General features: G+C 41.9%; 1 protein-coding gene across 4 annotated transcripts in view; it reads right to left on the reverse strand.

The window, feature by feature from the left end:
- MACROD2 (mono-ADP ribosylhydrolase 2) overlaps positions 1–14857 on the reverse strand; it is a 5612477-nt gene that overhangs the window by 5262716 nt on the left and 334904 nt on the right. The gene's annotated exons all lie outside the window — the stretch shown is intronic.

Below are 14857 nucleotides of genomic sequence, written 5' to 3' on the forward strand. Positions count from 1 at the left end.
AGACCACCTAACGCTCTCATTTTTATGGTAGCTTGGTCGAGCAGTTAGGTCAATCTTGGTCAAGTGCTAAGCATTTGTTGTACTCACAGTATCAATAAATGTGGACATATACTCAAAAGAATAACTCAATACCAATTTATAAAAATACTTCAGATTTTTATACATTTTTTAAGACCACAATCATCAAAATCGGGAAAGTACTTTTCAAGTTATGATATTTCAAAGTTTAGCAAATGTCTTGTTTCTGTGCGTAATTACGCACCATAGAAATCAAAGAAAGAAAACTTTAAAAATGCATATAAAATCAGGCAATGCATTTACCAAAGTCTCCTTTCATTTTTAGGTCGAGGTCGCGGAGATGTCCTGTGGACCAGCTGGAAAACTTTGCGCAGCTCCCGGTTCCAGCGGGAGCAGCTTCTGAAAGTCCTTGGGGCTGATGTAGGACCACAGCAGGGGACCATCTGGAAAAACATTGCACAGGCGGACGTCTATGTGAGTCCAGTGGGTCCTCTTGGAGTGTAGAGGTTGCAACGGGTGGGGGACCCTTAGAGCACAGCTGGTTCTCTGGTGCAGGGACCTGGAGGCCACGTGCAGAACAGATAGATGAGCCAACAGCTGTGCGCAAAAGTGCCCTTGGAACTAGGAGGCAGGTCACTTTGAAGGTGGATTGTAGTTCAGCAGGGCCACTCCAGTGGTGGTTTTTATGTGTCCCGAAGTCCCTTAACTGGAGCTTGCTTCAAGTCCTTGGAGAGTCCGGATTGGACTTTTCTTCTGGGTGTCGGACGTTGGGGGACCAGTACCCCTGGCTATTGCACGGTTCAGCCACTGGAGGTCGCAGTGCAGGGTTTTACCTTCGGGTCCATTGGGTGAAATTTGGTCCAGCTGCTTTGTCCAGTTCCTTGTTGGTCAGTGGCCGGTCAGTGAACTGAACTTCACTGGCCTTTGCTTCTTTGTTGCAGGGAGAGATACCTTCACTCTGGAGGGAGGACCTTGGAAATTTTCAGAAGAATGGATGTCCTCTGGGATTTTGTACAGTCCGTCTGATATCCAGTTAACCCCTTGGCGGCAATTGTCCAGTTCTGGGTGCAGCAGACAGGCTTTGGTGCCTTTTTCTTTGTGCAACAGGTCTTCTGTTCTCAAGCCTTGGGTCTTCTTTGTTGCTGGCCTTCTTGTGTCCTTGGAATCGGATCTGCAGGTCTAGGGGTGTCCACTAAATACTGTATTTAGTGGGCATTTAGGGGAGTTCCAAGTGGTGACCAATGGGTCATCTAGCTTAGGGTGGCTACACCCACTATGTGACCACTTCCTGTGGGCAGAGGTCACTTACATTTCCCGGATTTTCTATTTTCCTACCATGCAAGATGGAGGAAAATGAAATGGAGGGGTCACCTCGCACGCAACACCTTGGTGGTGATGCAGGCTGGGGGTGGCCATTCCTCATGTCCTTTGTGCATTTTCCTGCTGTTGCTCCCACCAAAAGTGGGGGTTTGCAACAGGGGTGTCCATCTGCTGCTAGCAGCAGGGCTGGTGGTCGAGTTTCAAGGGTGCAAGCCCTTTGAAGCTCACAGGCAAAGCTGTGCACATTCCTGTAACACCTATGCCCAGGAAGGGCTTTGTTTTCTGAACCCAGAGAACAAAGGCTCTCACCTGAGGTTCCAGAATCTTGTCCACTGGTGGCAGGCTGGTTGTGACTGGCCAGCAACCATGCCAGGATTAGTTAGTTTTTGCAGGGGTCACGTCTAAGGAGGCCCCTGGGTACCTTTTGCAATAAATCCAATACTGATACCAGTTGGAGTTTATTGTTCTGAGTTGTTTGATACCAAACAACCCAGGCTTCAGAGTGGTCATCATGTAGCTGTGACCAGTGTCCAGCACATGCATTTAAAATGGCTGCTCTGTTCACTTACTATGTCCCAGGTTTGGCAAGGACAAAGTAGGAGCGTATTGCTCATGCATCTATGCCCACACATATATTATAGTGCACCCTGCCTTAGGGCTGAAATGCCTGCCAGAGGGGTGACTTACCTATATTGCATGCAGTGAGTAGTGGACAGGTCACACAGGTTGTATTCCCATGTCAGTTTTACATTTCAGGATTGCACCAGGACACTCAGCCTACAATGACAGTGCTGGGTGCATTTGGATTCAGAGTCCCTGAGGGTGGCACAATCTGTGCTGCTGCCCTTAGGGGCCTACCTTTAATACCCTATTCCCTGAGTACCCAAGTACCATTTACTAGGGACTCACAGTGGCAGCTAAAGGTGCTGCCAAATGTGCCAATGCATCATGGGAAAGAGATCTAGCCCAGGAAAACTGCTAGCAGGGTCCCTGGGCACTAACAACTTTGAAACCACATCAAATACCAGGCAAAACGTGCAGGGCTACCATGTCAAAAGAGGAACTTTCCTACAGGGTCACCGTGCATAAATCTTCTAAATACATAAATAAATAAATAAATAGACTAAGCAGATGCAAGTGTACCGGGGGAGGAGGCTGAAGGGTTAATGGGAAGGTGGGGCCTTGAGGAATGATATGTCGCTGTAAGATGCTATTCTGATATGTAAACCACACTCCTAGTACATTTAATTTACATCACCATAAGCTGCAATCTATGTAAATGGACCTACTCTGGCTGTGAGATACTGTCTTGGGAGCCAGTCAATACCACTAGTCAATACCCTACACACCTGACTTAAGATACGAGCAGTAGTCTGGGAAGCAAAATAAAGGTAGGACAATGAGTAACTGCAAGGTCAGTGATGCGTCTATTACATTAATGTGCCCTTGCTGGCACCTCACCACGTTGCACACTCCCTCTAAATAGTCAGCTCTCTGTGGTGAGATTTTCAGCGGAGGATCTGTACCCTCCAGAATTTTACAACTTGAACTTTTTGTAATATTGCTGGAATTGTGCGGCATTTTCCACAATTTATGAATGTAACACGTGTCACAGAATCTCACTTGTGCTCCATAATTTGCATATTTAACTAAAAAATAGCCCCTTTCCAGTTGCAGACTGCAATGTTCAACGTTAAACTAGTGCTAATGAGGTAATACTTCTGTTCAGGCAAAATTAATGACTGTTAAATTACCAAGATACCAAAAACATAAATAAAATACTGCTATAGAACGTCACCTACTTTGCACTTTTTTGCTACATAATTTAGTAATACTACCCTATATATTGGCCCTCTGTTGCCACATTATTCTATCGGCTGTTACACTATCCGCTGCAGTTTTATTAGTTTATTATGTATTTTGAGCAGAATGAAATTGGATCAGTACATCTATAGTAGCACTATCAACAGCTAAAACCTTATCATTTAAAACCTTTACATGAATACAAAATACCCCTCCATTGTGTTTTTCACCATATAGTGATACTCAAGGAGGCATTTCTAGACCTCTCAAAATAGCCCCCTATTCTGACCTGCATCTGGTACAGTTAATGTATCCAAGTGGCAGGGGTTAAAAACCCTGACGTGGCCACACTTATGTAATGGAGTAATGTCTGTCAGTTACTTAGTCCTACAGAATGGGAGACCTCTAACCCATTCACAAGTGTACTGGGAATGATGCAGGACAAATCTGATGTGTATAGTAGATGGAGCAGGGGAAAACCACAATCTTAGTAAGAGGTATAACACATTCTCAGTGTAATGCACCAGATTTGAACTATATTTTATTTGTTTCTTCAATGCAGATAAATTATCAAAACTCGCAAAAAAAGCTCCCGGTAAAAATCAGCCAACACATGTTTTGCACCCTTATGCCAAGGAAGCCTGGGGATTTTTCAATACAATACAATAACACATCATGACATAAAATACATACAAAAAAGAAATTAACATTTTGCATCCAAAAACACAAAATCAAGAAAAGGGATGAAAAAAAAGAGTAAAAATAAATAAAACGAGCAAATCAAGCGAAAGGAAGAAGCAATAGGGAAAAGGGAAATTAAACTAATCCTAAAGATGTTCCATCAAATATCGAAATCAATTAGGGGTATGAATTCAGCAATATATACAATGATCAAGCAATTCCAATGTAATACAATAGTTCTACAGCACAATTAGTCCACCATGTAGTTTAGAACATTGTGCAAAACAAAGGGCACCCATCAGCATCAGCATCTGCCATACAATAGCCATTATTTGTGAACAGCAAGTTGGACAACCATCAGCTACAGTTAACACACTTCAGTTTCAGCCAATGAGATGCAACAACAAGCTTCTTGTCGGGCTCATCTTGTAATGCTATCTCAGTACTGAGACATTCGTTGGTTCTCTCCATGCACCCCTCTGCTGAGCTGCATCATGCACTGATATCGCAGTACCATGTCATTCATATGTCTCAAACAATGCACTTCCCTGCTGACCTGCACCGCGCACCACTGTGCCACTACTTTACAGTCGCAAAACTCCAAAGCGCCTCAGACCTGGTGTCCCCTTACTGACACAGAGAGAGCTCAGAAAGAGTAAGTGTCTCGGCTTAAAGTGAGAGGGTGGATTGAGAGAGTGAGAAAGAGTGAGTGCATGTGAATGACAAACAGTGTGAGTGTGCCGGCTGGTCTCTATCAAAGATTCTGGGGTAGACGCACCAGTACTTTGAATGCTGCTGATTTCACCTGAAACCCAAGACCAGCCAGTAACGTGGAGTCTCAGACCCGGACTACCACCGCGAGAGGGGGCGCGACACCTACTCAGCAGGCAGTTTCTCTTGCCCATGCCTGCACAAGACTCAACAATACAGTTCCATCCTAGTTTTCTGATGCAAGGGGTTACTTGTTATTTTATCAGAATTTGCTTTTGTATGCTCATACTTCTCAGAGTACGTTGAGTATGCTATGTACACGATTATTTGATAATGAAATGCGACGGAAAGGCAATACAATACTATTTATTTCAACATTCATGTTTTGGAGGAGTCATGGGAGGGACTAATTATTAACACTAGGAGACTACACCAGTGGTGCGATTGGCACCAAGGGCAAAATTAAGAATAATGTGTGGAAAGAGGCTAGGATGCTTAGAGTGCAATGGATGCTGCAGCCCAGATTCACAAATCTATTTTCTGAGTAGTTGTGGATTACACGAGATTTGGGTTTGGCTTATCTCTGAGTTTCCAGGAGGAAGAGGCACATCTTTGTGACTCAGGCTCTCTGTGATTAAGGTGCAGTCTTTGAAGTCAGATTCTGCATTGATCGAAACCAGGGTATTTAAGTCCTTGCTGCATAAATGTGTCACTCCACTTCAGCCCAGACATCAGGGGCTGAAGCCTCTGGAGATTTGTTAATGTTATTCTGGGAGCCCCACAACGATGCTGAGGCAGTAGCCAAGTTGGGACATTATTATGCTACAGCCCCTGCAGTTTTAGACTTTCACATGTTTCTGTTCTATGATTCATTAATCACAAAATGTAATGTGGTGCTGACTGTCCATAATTAATGTCACTACATGCTGAAAAATAATGTATTTTACTTTCTAATGCACATAAAGCAGGACATCAAATATTTTCTCACCATCGTTCAGAAGTCCTAGCTCTGAAGAAGTATTTTCAACAATCAGAAGAGATTATAACACCAGTGTTATATTCTCCCACCTTCCTCACACTAAACCTCTCTACTCCTCCCATTTTTCCACCCACACTCTACTTACTTTCTTTTTCCTCTCCACTATTCTTTGAATCCCATTCCCAATAGTCTTATGATGAATTGGAAAATCACAAATGGAAACTGAAGTTCAAATAAAGGATTTAATAGTGCTGAATGATAAACATATCTCTGTCAGTCGCATTATGATTGAATTAACATAACGTGAACCCACCTGAGCCCCCATGATCTCAAAGGGCAACTCTATGTTTTAGGTGACGAAGCACGTGCAGACGTATGAGTGGATTTAATAGTGTTTTTTTTTCCTTGTACAGTTTTGCAACATTCCCTAAATAATTAGAGCAATTATGCCTTTTAAGAGTAAATATGATTTGCCAGTGTCTTGCGCTTTTTTAGGCATGAGTGTTATTCAGGCAAAAAATACCGGAAAGAGATTGCTTCAAGCCAAAAAGCCTCTTGGCGAGATATTTTCTGTGCAAACAATCCTCTCACATTCAAAAATTACACTAAATTGGGTACTTCAACATTTTATGTAATATCAGGAATTTTGCATAGCGCAATTTCAGGATATATGTGACTTTCTGACATGTAATGTAAAGGTATCCAAGGCGTAAGCAGAATTCATAGGCACAAAGAGAATGAGCCCCACCTTGTCCAACCTGATCATCCAGGACATGCTGCGACCTCCCCAACTTGGTACAGTCTATCACTGCATTTATTTTCACACATTCCATCGGTTCGTAAAACTAAGAAACATCCCTCTCCAGTTCACATGCAAAGAGCCGCGGAAGGAGGAACACATTTGGGCAAATATAATTTAGTAGATAGAGTTGACCTCCCATATGAGCGATTTGGTGTGGAACTAGATCACAACACATTCACTACCTGCTTGGACGTTTTGGCACAAAATGTCATATGTTCCAGGTAGGACTACATAATCTTGAGTGAGACTTAGACTCTGAGAACCCCTGGGTTTCAGGGCAATCTGATTGTTTGGTTCAGTAGGTAAATACTTCTGAGCCAGCAGGTCGTTCAGTGCAGGCTGAATGAGGACTTTTCATTCCACAAAGTAGGATAGTCCAGAGGAAATATGCCATACAAGTAAAGCAATTGATCACTATTCCTTTGGAGCATAACCAAATCCAAACAAACTTCTGTTTTTGTTCAAACAAATTCTAAATGGAGGTGATTGTTGTGCACACCACAGGTGATTGCCACCACCTATGCTCTCCCTTTGGGATCAGCACCCTAAGACACATCTTTGGTGAGATAAAATATTATATTGACTCTTCAATTAGCAGTGTTCAGTTTAAGCAGTCGGCAGCAGAAGCCTTGCCAAACTCAGGGTCGATCTAGAGCATGAGTACTCGCAAACATTTTCTCAGGGGCCACAAAGTTTGGTCTGTGGTGCGACCGAGGGCCGCATTGATGCTAGCAGCGTGGCGATCAAAGGGAGGAGGGGGCTCTGGGTGGGAGGGTTTGTGGTATTTTGGTGGCAATAGGGGGCAGCAAAGCATATAGATCTAGTGGCGGAATCGTACAATGTGAAACCAGAAAACCTGGCATTAATCCATGCTTCCCAACTTTACCAAACTGTGTGATCCTAGGCAATTGTTTTATTTCACGTTCCTTTCCTTTTCTTCATTATTGTATGTAGGAGGACGTCACAATGCATGACTTTGGTATGTGCACTGGGCAAACCATTCTCCTGTGTTTGATTTAATAAACTATAAAGTTGTTCATATATAATAGCAAATCAGGCCAATCAAAGAGTGCAGATAACAACTGACTTGCCTCTTATTTCACTATTGGCATTGCTATCAAGATGGGGGTAAGAATGAAAGTTTCTGAATTTATGTTTGAAACCTTCGTTTAAAAAAAATACTTCTACATGGACTGTTAGATTAAATGGTTCTGTGTGCAAATGAAATACACTTTTTGAATTTTTAAGAACACTTATAGACATTTGCTGCAAGTTTTCTTAAAGAATGAAAGTGTTCATGCAGTTAAAGCGGTGCAGGACAAAATCCTTACTTCCTTTCCTTATCTTCTATCATGTTTAAATAAAGTGTCCCCTGTTAAATGGAGTAAACAGCAGCCTAGTGCTACTGCTGCTCTGGGAGCCGCATGTAAAGGTCAAAAGGGCCGCATGCGGCCCCCGGGCCGTACTTTGAGTATCACTGATCTAGAGCTTACCCCAACTCTTATTTCTTCCAGAACCCTCCAGAACTGCTAGATAACATTTAATAACATTGGATGTACACAGGATTGCTCTACTCACCTTTTCTGTAGTACAGTACAAAAAACCCTGCATGTAGTAAGCCCAGAGTCAAAAATAAAAGTAAACATAGTAGTAATAACTCATCTTGCACCAGTCTCCGTCACCTGGGACATTTGGACATTTGTTTTATTTCAGTGTGTAAACCAGAGCATTACGTATTGGTTGATTCTAGTTTTATACTGATAGGGTAGACTGGACTGGCAATCAACGCTTTGTGTGGAGAACGCAAAACAGAAGAAACTGCACACACGTTTATATTTAACACCCACCTTAACTCAGGCAGAGAGCTTGAAAGTACGCGTGGAAGAGTGCTGAGTGAACCAAACTAAAATATATACTATATAGGCAAGTATCAGCAAGAGAGACAACCAGGGCCAAGAAATCCCCTCTTTGATAGTTCTAATGTAAACGAAACAAAAGGTAACTACATATTTGGTTAATTATCCTCCATTTGCTGCAAAAGTCCAAAGGCAACGCATTTCAGACAGAAGATAAAAACAACAATTCAAACTTTTCAAAAATTCAATCTCGATCAGAGAGAACTACGATTATACTGATGGGACAGTGGGGAAAGCTGAGAGGGGGCAGTTGGACTTGTAATCAAAATGTGTTAGTGATTATTTTTATTTTTTTACCCAGATACCGTCTGAAGAAGTGCATTTTTAGATCCGCGTGGAAAGCCAGCAGGTGGATCTAGTCCTGAGGTCGACAAGGAGGAAATTCTATAGAAGAGTAGCAAGTCATGAAAGGATCGTTGCTGTATATGGGTGGATCTGAAGCTTGGAGTTTCCACAGCAGGTTGATTTTCTTTCTGAGCCCCCTGATTGTTTGAAGAGATCAGCAAAGTAAGGTGAAGTTGGAATGTAATATTTTTTCTACACTAGGCGTCTCAATTTAAATTGTATTCACGCCTCAATGGGGACCCAGCGTAGACAATGAGGACTGGAGTGATATAATACAATTTCCCTGAAGAGGATATGGAGTGTAGGATAGCTTTGAGCGGCAAGAGGGAGGAATAGGAGATGTCTGCTAGGACATTATTATTAAAGTCTATAAAATCCAGGCATGAAAGGATTAAGGCATGACAGGATTAAGGCATGACAGGATTAAGGCATGACAGGATTAAGGCATGACAGGATTAAGGCATGGACTGCTGTTTCTAGCGAAGTAGGGGATACAAATGAATTGATTTTCTTCAAAGCTGAAAGGTGAAAGTTTGCCTTTTTGATGATTCTATTTATATATGGGATTATGTGGGATTATTTATAAGGAGGTCTCTATTGTGATCCAGAATACTTACAAGTAAAAGTGAGTGAGGAAGTCTGCAATATTTCGTTGTTTTAGAAGCTCTGCGTTGAAGTTCTTTTTGTGTTCTGCTGAGATTTGGCCAGATCTATGTGTGAATATTTATGATACTTTTCACATATTCTGATATACTTTCAGGCTTTACACTTTCTACATATACAATGACCCGCTGGGGCAACTATACCAGCCACACATCTTGTGCTGCAATACAAAAATGGCTTATTATTGCATATTAGTGAAGTCTACACGTATCAGAGGCACACGTGCATCACACATTTGTGCAATTCAAAAAAATATGTTATTTTCTTGAAAAATACCTTAAAAAAAAAAAAAACATACTTATTTTAAGGCACAGAATGCATATCTCCTACATCAGGTGTTCAGGGAGGGAACAGTGTTCAATGTCTTTTCAGAAATTACCATATGCCTACTGATGATTTAACAATGTTGTGTTGAACATCATGCACCCGTATGTAGACACCATGACATACTGTTATAGAACCAATCTACTTATTAAATACAGTCAGTGTAATTATTTTACAATTACTACATGAGCAAGATAATCGTTTTCACTAGGAAATATGTTCCACAGGTTTTAATTACATATTCAAGGAAAAATAGAGCAAATAACAAATCTCATTAGCTCGGGGTCACATTTAAGAGTAGATTCAACTGGCGGGATAATGTGAGAAAAACAGCACTAGAAACCGGAATGGGTTAAATTCCTTTTTCCACAATGGGGAAAACAATTAAAAGGACTTAGAGAGGCAGACTCAGCAGAACACCTACAATTTTCATGCACAATTTAGAACTTACACCACCGAAACTGGCAAAGCAAATGGTGGGGTAGGACTGAGACAAACAGGGCTATTGGACAAGAGCAGGCAAACATTTTCTCTTCTCTGACAAAGCAACAGTGAATTCGGGATAAACTGCTCAACTTCACTCAGGCAAATTATACCACTCTAGGCCCACTCAAATGGGCTGTTTACCAGCCATATGATGTCCCGCCCGAGTGGGCATAACGTGCATGGATACTGCATACGAGACATGGCAGGGGATGGTGTCATTCTTGGGAGTTGTAGGAGCCATGGAAATGGTGAGTGTGGGGCTCGAGGAAATAGCAGGGTGTTTGTAACTGAGCAGGTGATTGAGCGAGAGGCGGGGTTTGGACCAGGAAACGCATTGCTGATGTGGTCTCTGATTGGTGCGGTTGCTAAGGAGCATCAAACTACCCAAAGCACCTTGCAAGAATAGGCAATGTTTAACAATGATAGTGAAACTTTTTTTCAAAACAAAAAATCATGCTCGGAGTACCTTATAATGCCCGAAAAATAAACTGTCAAGTTGCTACACCTTCACACGTCACTACAGTGTGTAGCATACGAGTAGATCTAAAGAAAATATTTTAGCACTCCCAACAACTAATCAAATTTTATTTAACCAAATCTACATTGATTAAGCCAAAGGTATCCACCTACCCACCTTGGCACTAGTAGTAGCTGAACACATGGGCTTTAATATACAGATGATGGATAGATCAAGTATAGGAGTTTGAAAGAATAGCCGCATTCATGGGGAGAGATGGCGTAGACAGCTTTTCATATGTAAAAATAATGTAGAAATAGTAGAAACAGAGAAAGGGATCAGTAGTGTCTGTGAAAATGTATTAGACATTTTGTTTGTAGTTCGTTGTATGTATTTTTAATTTACACTGTGATTATGGTTGGTTTGCACTACATCTCCCTGAATGCTGGATAATGGCAGAGGGTGGGAGCATATATATAGGCAAAATAAAAGATGCACTTACTTACTGTGATCAAGACTGCGATAGTCGAAACGCGTTGGTGGTGATGATGGGCTGTTTTTTTTGTCCTCCTAATAATCCGCATCGGCGATCAAGGGTCGTCAACATATGCCCGAAAGGGAACAGCCCGTTCGATTCGGCCAGTCTACACCGACGGACACATGTAACTCTCCTCTCCCCATCCTGATCTGTTTTGGCAACGTATACACTAAACAAGTGTATACCTAGGCCAACTAGACTCGCAGGTTTAAAACCAGTGAAAGCAGGGAGACTATAATCATCGGACTATACAAAAGAAAAATTACCACATTGCTGGGCATTTTTCCAGATAGCCCAACAATCATCTCTTTTGCTAAAGGGACCCATATGCTCCAAACTGCAAAAATAGTTTATAGATGCCATCCAACTGGACGCTGAATGGGTGACGACGAAATCCATCTCAGGCAAATTTGCCATCTAGCCAGAAGAATAAGCCAGACCATCAGTTGCTTATAACATCCAGAGAGCTTCGAATCCCATGTTGAACCATGCGCTACCCCAAAGATTATTAAGGGGAGAGTTACTTCCACCTCTGAACTTATGACATCCTTAAGTACTCTTTCTGCAGCAGCCCAAAAGTTGCTAAGCTCAGAACAACTCCAAAACATATGCACATCATTTGCCTTTACCTCGCCACAACGTGGACAACTTCTCTACGTCTTCCCTAAGGCTGACAGTTTCTCCGGGGACCAATATACCCTATGTAGCGTAAACAAGTGATTTTTCTCCAGTGAAGCCGATCTGGTGGCAGACCAAAGCATAGAGCATGAATTTTCCCATGTTTTACCAATGTCTAAACCTGGGAGGGCCTCTCCCCATTTCTTCACCGGAAGAGGCAGCACATCATCCGATGTGTCTAATAACGCCTGGTACCAAAATGCAATCACTTTGTAAATCAAAGCCTGAACTAGTTTCTCCTCCCAGATGTTCTTCACGGCTCCCTCTTCTTGGAGAGTGGTGACCCAGCTAGCTAATTGATAGTATTTAAACTTTGAGATCCTATATCCCGCTGATTCCTTAAATTTAGCCCAGGAAATCAGCTTGGAGTCCTCCAAAATTTGTCCCCACCTTGCCACCCCACTGACCTTTAATGGAAGTGCCAACTTATCTGTAAGACAATCGAGGGTACCAGGTGAGTCCCAGATCGGGGCCAAAAAACTATATTATGTAATCTCTAGAGCTTGTTGAATCAACCACCACACCCTAGCAGCATCCTTGAGTATCTTCAAACTAATCTTTTTGAAGTATTTCGGATGACCAAACTTATACAAAAAATGTTCACCCGCTTTGATAATTCCTGAGTCATTGTGTCCCAAAATACAGTATACTTAGTTCTATCACATAACAAAATCCGCACATTCTTCAAGTGAAAGGCAAGATAGTATTTATAAAAATCTGGAGCCGCAATCCCTCCTTTTTCTTTTTTTCTACATAATTTTTGCCATGCAATTCGCACCCCCTTAGATGACCATTCAAAGGAAGTCAGGTCCCCCTGTAACATTTTCAACCAACACCCCTTAAATTCTAATGGAATTGCATTGAACAAAAAAGTAAATTTTGGGAGAATAATCATTTTAAGAATATTAACTCTTCCTATAAGAGACAGGGGGAGACCAGTCCAGGTTCTAAACAGTCTTCTGGTTTCTGCACAAGCTTACCTTAGCCACTTCCTTTAGGCTAGAAGTGACTTGAATCCCCATATATCTAATCTGTTGCTTAACTAGGGGGCTATTATAAATAGTATTCCAACACATAATCTCAGTTTTCTCCGGGTTGACAGAGTATCCCAACACCCTACCAAAATCCTCTAACAACAGAGTGATTCTGGGAAGAGAATGAATCAAATCGCTGGTATAGATCATAAAGGTCGTCGGCATGTAAGGCAACCTTCTTTACCCAGCCCTTACTTTGAAAAGAGAGAATCTGTCTATCAGCCCTGAATGTTGCAGCCAGCGGCTCAATATATAAATTTAAAAGGAGAGGGGACAATGGACAGCCCTGACAAGTCCCTCGCCCAATCTTAAATTTCGAGATACCTTGTCATTAACCAAAATACTAGCGATCGGGCATTTATAAATAGCCTGAATCACTCTAACAAATTTTGGCCCAAATTTATAGGCCTCCATGACAGACTGTAAAAAGGACCAGTTAACCAGATCGAAAGCCTTAGCAGCATCAAAGGTAAGAACCGTTAGTGGAGCCCCCTCCTGAGCTGCCATATCTACTGCACCTTATAAGTCATGGGTAAGTTCATGCAGTTGTCTTCCCTTAATAAAACCATTCTGATTTTCATGAATCAACCTGCTAATCGGTTTCTGAAGCCTTTTAGACAAAACAGAATTATAGAGTTTATAATCTGAGTTCAACAAAGAGATAGGCCGATATGAAATGCATTGTGCCGGGTCTTTCCCAGGTTTTAGAAGGAGGCTAAATACGGCCTCATACCAGGATTTTGGCAGATCTACACCCTCAAGCAAAAGAAGGTTAACAACTCCATCAAAATTGGCATGAGCTCATCACATAACAAGCAGTACAATTCATTCGGCAAAGGCCTTCCCCTTTTCTAAATTTGTTATTGCTCCATCCACCTCCCCCTGATCTATCCTCCTCTCCATCTGTAGTTGATCAGTTGCATCTAGCTGGCGGAGATGAATCTCCTCCAAAAAACCTCTGGCCACCTCTTCTGAAATCTTCAACTCATCTGTATAAAGGTTCTGGAAAAAAACTGTAAAAGCCTTCTCTATCTCAGCTTCCCCGTGCAATAGGATCCAGTGGGCTCCGATTTAATTAACAAAACATAATTCCTAGAACGGTCTGTTTTAGTTTTCCATGCTAAAAGCTTACCACAGCCTTCCCCATATTCATAGTGAGCAAACCGGCTACTGTCCCATCTCCTTCTATTTTTCCTCTCAAGGAATAAATGTAGATCTGTTTTAGCTGATTCTAGTTGGGCTTTCAAAGTAGCTAACCAACTATCCTCGTATTGATGAATATTAAAAATTGCTTCCTGCAGGGAGGCTATCTGGGATTGTAAACACTTTAGCTGTTTTCTCTCTTCCTTATATGGATAGGCGGCCAAATTCGCAAGCCTTCCTCTAATAAAAGCTTTATATGCGTCCCACATCGTCTGTAAAGTGGTGGTGCCATAATTAATATCCAAGAACTCTTTTGTATCATGCCTCAAACCATAGACTATCAGTTCCTCCAAAAAAAGAGCTCAATGACTGTCCACCTGAGAATGGAGGACCGAATATTAAAAGAAACATGCAACTTCACCGCAGAGTGATCCGAAAGATGAGCCAGAGCATGGCCTACATAGTTCACCATACCCTAGATTATTCTGTACCAACAAAAAAAAATCTATCCTGGACTGGTGGCCATACTTTTTATTGTTAAATGTAAACCTTGGACCCCCCCCCCTTTCCAAAGCCAAATATCTACCAGGCTGAGGTCTACCATTGCTTGTTGTATCCAGGACCGAGTTCTAGTGGAGTTCACCGTCGGTCTGGAAGTAGAGTTATCTAACATAGGGTCCAACAGAACATTAAAATCCCCTCCTATCACAAATGGATATTTTGATACTAATAAATGACTGTACAGTTCCTGGAAGGGTGCTAAGTCATCCATTTTGGGTCCATAATATCCAACTATTGTAAATCAAACCCCATGCATGCCCACTTCTGCAATCAACCACCTGCTTTTGGAGTCCCTTACAACATTTGCTACAGCTGCCTTTAAAGATTTCTTAATAAGGATTGCTACACCCTTAACAGCGCATGATTGATTAGTACTTGAGTTGAAATCCACCCAATTC

The sequence above is a fragment of the Pleurodeles waltl genome, chromosome 5 (assembly GCF_031143425.1).
Source record: "Pleurodeles waltl isolate 20211129_DDA chromosome 5, aPleWal1.hap1.20221129, whole genome shotgun sequence".
Classification (NCBI taxonomy): domain Eukaryota; kingdom Metazoa; phylum Chordata; class Amphibia; order Caudata; family Salamandridae; genus Pleurodeles; species Pleurodeles waltl.